We start from the raw sequence: 6,595 nt of genomic DNA, 5'->3' as shown, positions 1-6,595 counted from the left end.
AGCTGTAGTCCGAAACATGTGGAAGACATCAGCTTGCCTGCTGCCTACTCAATTCCTCCTCCAGTCCTATGGGACTCTCATAGTGAGAGCTCCAGCGCCACTAATCAGAGGTTAAATTCATGACAAGTACTAATCAAAACCTTATTCCCAATTAACGTTTAATTTAGATAGCCAAAAAACTGATAAAATTAGCATGTTTCTTTGCAGAACGTCAGGCCTCTCTCACAGTCAGGTAAAGGATTAGGGCCGTGCCATTAAGAGGCCAACATAAAGGTCACCAAAATGTCAGGCAAAAGAGAGTCTCTTTACAACATCATTCTTAACTGCAATGAAACCTGAATCTTAAATTATTCACCACTACCATCACGCACAATAGCGAAGCCAAAACAAATGAAAATAGTCTGCCAAACTGCCTTCATTTTCCCCTCAGAGAACTAATACACACCCCTGGAAATAAAACACTTTCAAATTAATGCTGTATTTGGTGATATAATTCCCCCCTACTCCGAAATCTGAGTTTATTTAACCATATAGATGCTTGCCTTGTTCTCCAAGAAAAAAAAAAACCCTCAGGTCTTGTGCGGTAAGCAGATCATTAGCCAAAGCAGATTCTAGCCAATGAAAGAATGGAAAGATTATGGATAAATATTATTCAGGCTTCCCCTTTCAGAAGATTTCTCTATGTCAGTGTTTCTCAACCTTGGCAATTTTAAGATGTGTGGACATCAGTTTCCAGAATTTCCCAGCCAGTCACGGCTGGGGAATTCTGGGAACTGAAGTCTACACATCTTAAAATTGGCTGGCTGGGGAATTCTGGGAATTGAAGTCCACACATCTTAGAATTGCCAAGGCTGAGAAACACTGCTCTATGTTGTTCCAAGTTGAGAACAGACATACAGGTAATTAGCACAGGTAATTACATCCTAACTAGAATAGCATTTCACCATCATGACCATTACATACAGGTACAACTAGTCCTCACTCAACAACCATTTAAAATTATAACTTATTCCCCAAAAGTGCTAATGACTAGTCCTCCAACTTACGACTTCCCTCCCATGATCGCATTCTGAGCACTTGGCAACCAACTCATTCCTATGACCAGTTGCAGCATCCCAGAATCACATGATTACAATTTGGAACATTTTGTGGGGGGGCAGTTTCTGGCAAAAAAAAAATGTCCATTCAGGAGAATGGATTTGCTTAATGACCACATGTTTCGCTTAGTAACTATGGTGACTTGCTTTATAACCACTGTAATACTGAGTCAAGTGATGACCTACACAAGGGTAAGCAACCTTGGCTCTTTTATGACTCGTGGACTTCAACTCCCAGAATTCCTGAGCCGGCATGGCTCAGCTTGGAAACCTCTCCCTTTCCCCTCAGCATGGCTGGCTCAGGAATTCTGGGAGTTGAAGTCCACAAGTCATAAAAGAGCCAAGGTTGTCTACCCCTGACCTACATAATAACTACAATGACTTATGAGCAAACCTCAGATTGAATTAAGTAAAAATTACTTGTAGCTCTTGACTTATGATGGTAATTGGGCCTGGAATTTCTATCACTAACCAGGTGGTCACAAAACATGACCCCCATTGTTTAGCAATGGCAATCTATGCAGTCCGATTGCCATTATTAACTGAATCCCACAGTCTTTAGGCAAAACTACATCCTGCCTATTTTCTAAAACCAAAGTCAGGGAGGAAGCCGGCAGGAAGCTGCAAATCCCAGGGGGCCAGGTAGGCAAGTGGCTATTGTTGGGTGGAAGAAGGACTGAAGGGGTGCATGGGGGTTCAAGAGAGGCACCGTAAGACTTCACAAGGGTGCACCAGGGTGCAGTGTGGGTCACAGAGGGTGCTGGAGGATACACATGGTTCGCACAAGAGTTGTGTTGTAGGTCAGGGAGGATGCGCAAGAATACGGTATGGATTGGGGGAGGGTGTCGAGTGGCATTGGTCAGGCTGGTGCAAGGGGCTTGGCACTTGTCTGGAAGGTATGCAGACATGCATGGGAGTGTGTGAGTGGGTTGTACAGCACAATTGCAGAGAGGATGAGAAGGGTTCATGAATGAGGGAGACTTGCCCAGTGATTTGTGACCTTGCTGGCTTCCCCATTGACCTTCTGAGGAATGTTGCAAATGGCGATCGCAAAATTGCAGAATCGTCAAGTGTGAACCAGTGGCCAAGCACTCAGATCAGGTAGTCCTCGACCTTACAACAGTTCATTTAGCGACCATTCAAAGTTACAACGGCACTGAAAAAAAGTAACTTATGACCGCTTTTCACACTTGCAACCACTGCAGCATCCCCATGGTCATGTGATCAAATTTCAAGACGCTTGGCAACTGACTCACATTTATGATGGTTGCACGATCACCTTTTGGAATCTTCGGACAAGCAAAGTCAATGGGGAAGCCAGATTCACTTAACAACCATGATACTATTTTAACACCTGCAGTGATTCGCTTAACCACTGAAGCAAGAAAGGTCATACAATGGGGCAAAAACTCACTTATCAAATATTTCACTTAGCAACGTAAATTTTGGGCTCAATTGCAGGCTTACGTTGAGGATGACCTATAATGACAGGAGTGCTGGGACAGCTGGAACTCCGAGGACCAGTCATAACCACCAGTCTTTCAGACAGTGGTGGGATTCAGCCAGTTCGCACCACTTCGGCAGAACCAGTAGCTAATTTTTTGTTGCCCAATCTCAGAATGGACTTCCAGAAGCGGCATCCACACAGAGAACCGGTTGTTCACATATTTGAATCCCACCACTGCTTTCAGGGCCATTGTTACTTCAAACAGTCCCTGAACAAACAGTCGTAGGTTAAGGGCTACCTGTAGTTGTTGTTTTTTTCATTCCACTTACCTTTAGCTCCCACTACTTAGGGCAATATTTTTTTAAAAAAAGCTACTTACAACATGAAACATTTATGTAGTCCACCAACAGTATGGAAGCAGTTTTCCTCACTGTTTTCTCTCTCCCTTTTCCCATAAAGCATTAAGCTTTTTGCACTGGATCAAAGCAAACTTGTTTGCTGTAAAATGTGTTTTTATAGAGAGATTATTTAAAGCATAATGTCTGTTTATGGTCCCACAGTATGTTCTAATCACCTTTGTTTGCCTCATATTCCATTTCTTAATTAACCACCAACCTATTAGCATAAGGAGGGTTTTTTGCCCCAAGAGTATTAATTATACATAATTTATATCATATGCATTTATTCTTTATCTGTCGGATGAATAAAACATTTACCTGTTTATAGCTACTTGGGGTTAACACAGTCTCACCTGAGACTTCCAATCAAATTATCAGATTTTTAATTTTCTGTTACATGATGATACCGTATTAGTCATTATAGTGCTTTATTCCACTCTAGGCTAAACAATCATTTAGTGGAACAGAGTATTGGCAGCATTAATTAACTAGTGCTAGATGCTTAGTCCAATAGTAAGATGCAAATACTGAAAATAAAATTAAGATCAGTGTCTTTGGGAAGGAATCCAGTAGGGTCCATTTGGGCATACCAGGGTTCCCGACCTTAATAGGAAAATAATCTATGCTTCTAACGATGAAGGGATAGTGTTCCAAATAGGTGAAACAAAAAAAAAATAATGGCTATTTTCTGCCTCTATATTTGGAGGTGAAGCTTGAATTTGAGATTTTGATGGTACACAAAATTTTTAATGTATTATTATGTCAGAAGTGTTTATTCTGATTTCCTTTTGATGCTCAAGCTGGCTTACAATTGAAAAACAATAAAATAGACAGTGGACTTTTTTGTCATTTATGACCAGTTGCATTCAGTTACAATGAACACTGGAAAAATAAAATCGATTCCAGTCACATGGTTACTCAACTTACGACCACAATGACTTATGACTAAAATTCTAGGTTTAGTTGTGCCCATAATCCCAATACTACCTGTATACCACACTGCAGTTTGCCAAGCATTTGATGGAATATAGTCAGCCTAAGTTTCTTGTCTCCCATCTGGAGTTGTCAAAATCTACGACTATCCTTTTCACGCCAACTATATTACTGAAAAGTTCTGTAAGGCACTGAATAGATTATGTTTCATTTACTTGTTCATCTCTGCCAAATCCAATCTGATCCTTCTCTGATCTCTTATTGGACAAATTTGCCAGGACAATTAAAGGAAATGACCATTCCCTAAACTCTTCTGCTTCAAAAAGTATCTTCCTCTTTTCTGTACAAACTGTTTCAATGTGATGGTGCTCTTGGAATTAGCGTAGGTAACTTTAGCATTTTCACTTTGAAAATATCCATTAAAATGACCCCATATAACTGGTAGATGAGCAACCAACAAGGAAAGTAATAGATATCTCAGTCATTTTGAATAAAAAGGGTAATGCTTTTTTATTTACTAAATTAAAGCAGATTAAAATTAGATTTACTCCCAAATTCCGGTGTATGAACTTATCATTAACTGTTACAGTTCCAAAATATTTTTAATTTATTCCTCTGCACAAAAGGTCAAGAAATAATATGTTTCAAGCAGAATTGTCAATGAATTTTATATAAACTAACTATTTGAGGCAATTTTTTGTCTTAAGTGTCATGGCACAGATAAAAGGTCCAGGGCTTGCCCTATGATTGATATGGGGCTTCCTATAAATTGGCACTAAGCTGCTTTTGTTAGTCCACTTCCCTTGACCTTCCGTGGAAACCACTGACTGGAGCAGTTAGTTCTTTCTCTGTAGTTCTAAAGTTCTTTTTGTGAGACAATGACCCATAATGGCCTGACTCTTCCTTCTCCAGGTCAACCTCAAGGCAAGCAACTTCTTATCTCTCCTTATTTAGGTCAGGAACATTTATGACAGCAGCTGTTAACCATCAAAATCAACACTGCACCACGTGTATGAAAGAAAAAAGAGGATTTCTGTAGTTACCATCAGCTCTCTCTCTCTTGCTGTGCCTTGATATGTGCTTGCAACTACAGAATGTTGAGGCCATGGAGAGCCAACAAGCAGAGCCTATCACCTCCAACAGCTTGTCAAAACAATAAAATGCAGAGCACAAAACATACTTCAGCAGTGTTACAAAGAACATTGAAATTCCTTGTCTCCTCCTTCAGTAAAGCAGCCAGAAAGAAAGAATAAGGCAACGCTTTTGGATAATATCCACAACTTACTTGACACTGCGACTTTAGAACACAAATTACTCCATACTGAGCTTTTTCAGATATGGCAGGTCATCAGGGATGGGTGGACCGGTCTTCCCAAAAATGGATGAATTTGGAAGCATCCTTCATTGGTTGTTTGGAATCAATCCATTTAAAAGCGCATTCAGTCAAAACTGATAAGGCTTGTCAGCAATTAGCATATTTATTATATCTTAGGAATATGATGATCTCCCTACTGAGAGGTATCATACCCCCAATTAAGAAACTTATCCTGCTATTTACAGAAGCCATAAGTAGTAGAGAGAACCACTTTCTTTTCAGAAACATTGAGCCTAAGTACGGGAACACTGCTATGCAAAGGCAGCGCATAGTATTGCACTGTGAGTGCAAACCCTTTGGGCTCGGCATGTCAAAAATTCGGAAAACGCCTAACTTGACTCTGTTGACATGTCTCACGTACACAGCCCCAAACAAAAGTGAAACAATTATTTACATGTTCATTTATTTATAAAAAAATACAGACCAATCATGTCTGTGATCCTTGGGACCTGCTGCATGCCACCTACCTGTAGGCGGTGGTCTCTTTCTGTTGACCAGCCCCTGTGGCTTACTGGAAGCACCTCTGGGACACACAAGATCTTCTTCCTTTTATCTTTATCATATTTAATTTTATTTGAAGAAGATGAAAATACAAAACACCAAAATATTTTTTTTTATTTAGTCTTGTTTTTCTGAGACACTTTTTCTTTTTAATGTCGCATTTCTTGTGGTTTTTTTTCTTTTGTTTTTAAAAATATTTTGGTGTTTTGTCTTTTAATCTTCTTTGAATAAACTTAAATATTATAAGGACAGGATCTTCTTTCTTGAAGTGGCCTTGGAGAATGCTGTCCCAGAGTCCCCCAAAACCATGCAAAAGCACACCCCATTCCCATGTGATTTTCAGAGGCTGTATAAGAGCACAACCCTCTTGTGCAACATCTGGAGATCTGCTCAAAAACACACCCCATTCTTGTGCAGCTTCAGCAGCCTCTCAAAATTGTGTGAAAATGGACATGTTTTCAAGAAGTGTTGTTGGATGTTGGTGAATGCTGATGTGTCACTCAAAAGGTCGTGGCGTGTCACCATTGACACATGTGCCATAGGTTCGCCATCAGTGTCCAGCAAGACTTGACTTTCTCTATCTACAGAGCAGGCAAGGCTCTTGAGATACTTTTCATTCTGCATTCTCCCTTATTTTACAAGAAGAAAGTCAGAATTAGAATGTTTCAGTCACTTCAACAGCAGCCGCAAATTCCTCTCACAATGAGATTGGGGCATCATCTTTTCTCTGCCATAGCCCTGAAATAGCCCATAGCTCATTTATCTAAAAGCAGCGATGATTCTGATTTGTTTGCCTAAACATCTAGGAAGGTTGAACTGGTCACAATTAGAACAATGTTTACAT

This window comes from Protobothrops mucrosquamatus, unplaced genomic scaffold, assembly GCF_001527695.2.
Source record: "Protobothrops mucrosquamatus isolate PMUCROS unplaced genomic scaffold, P.Mucros_1.0 scaffold404, whole genome shotgun sequence".
In the NCBI taxonomy this organism is placed as follows: domain Eukaryota; kingdom Metazoa; phylum Chordata; class Lepidosauria; order Squamata; family Viperidae; genus Protobothrops; species Protobothrops mucrosquamatus.
The sequence above is the reverse complement of the archived record's forward strand: the minus strand, read 5'-3'. Positions refer to the sequence as shown.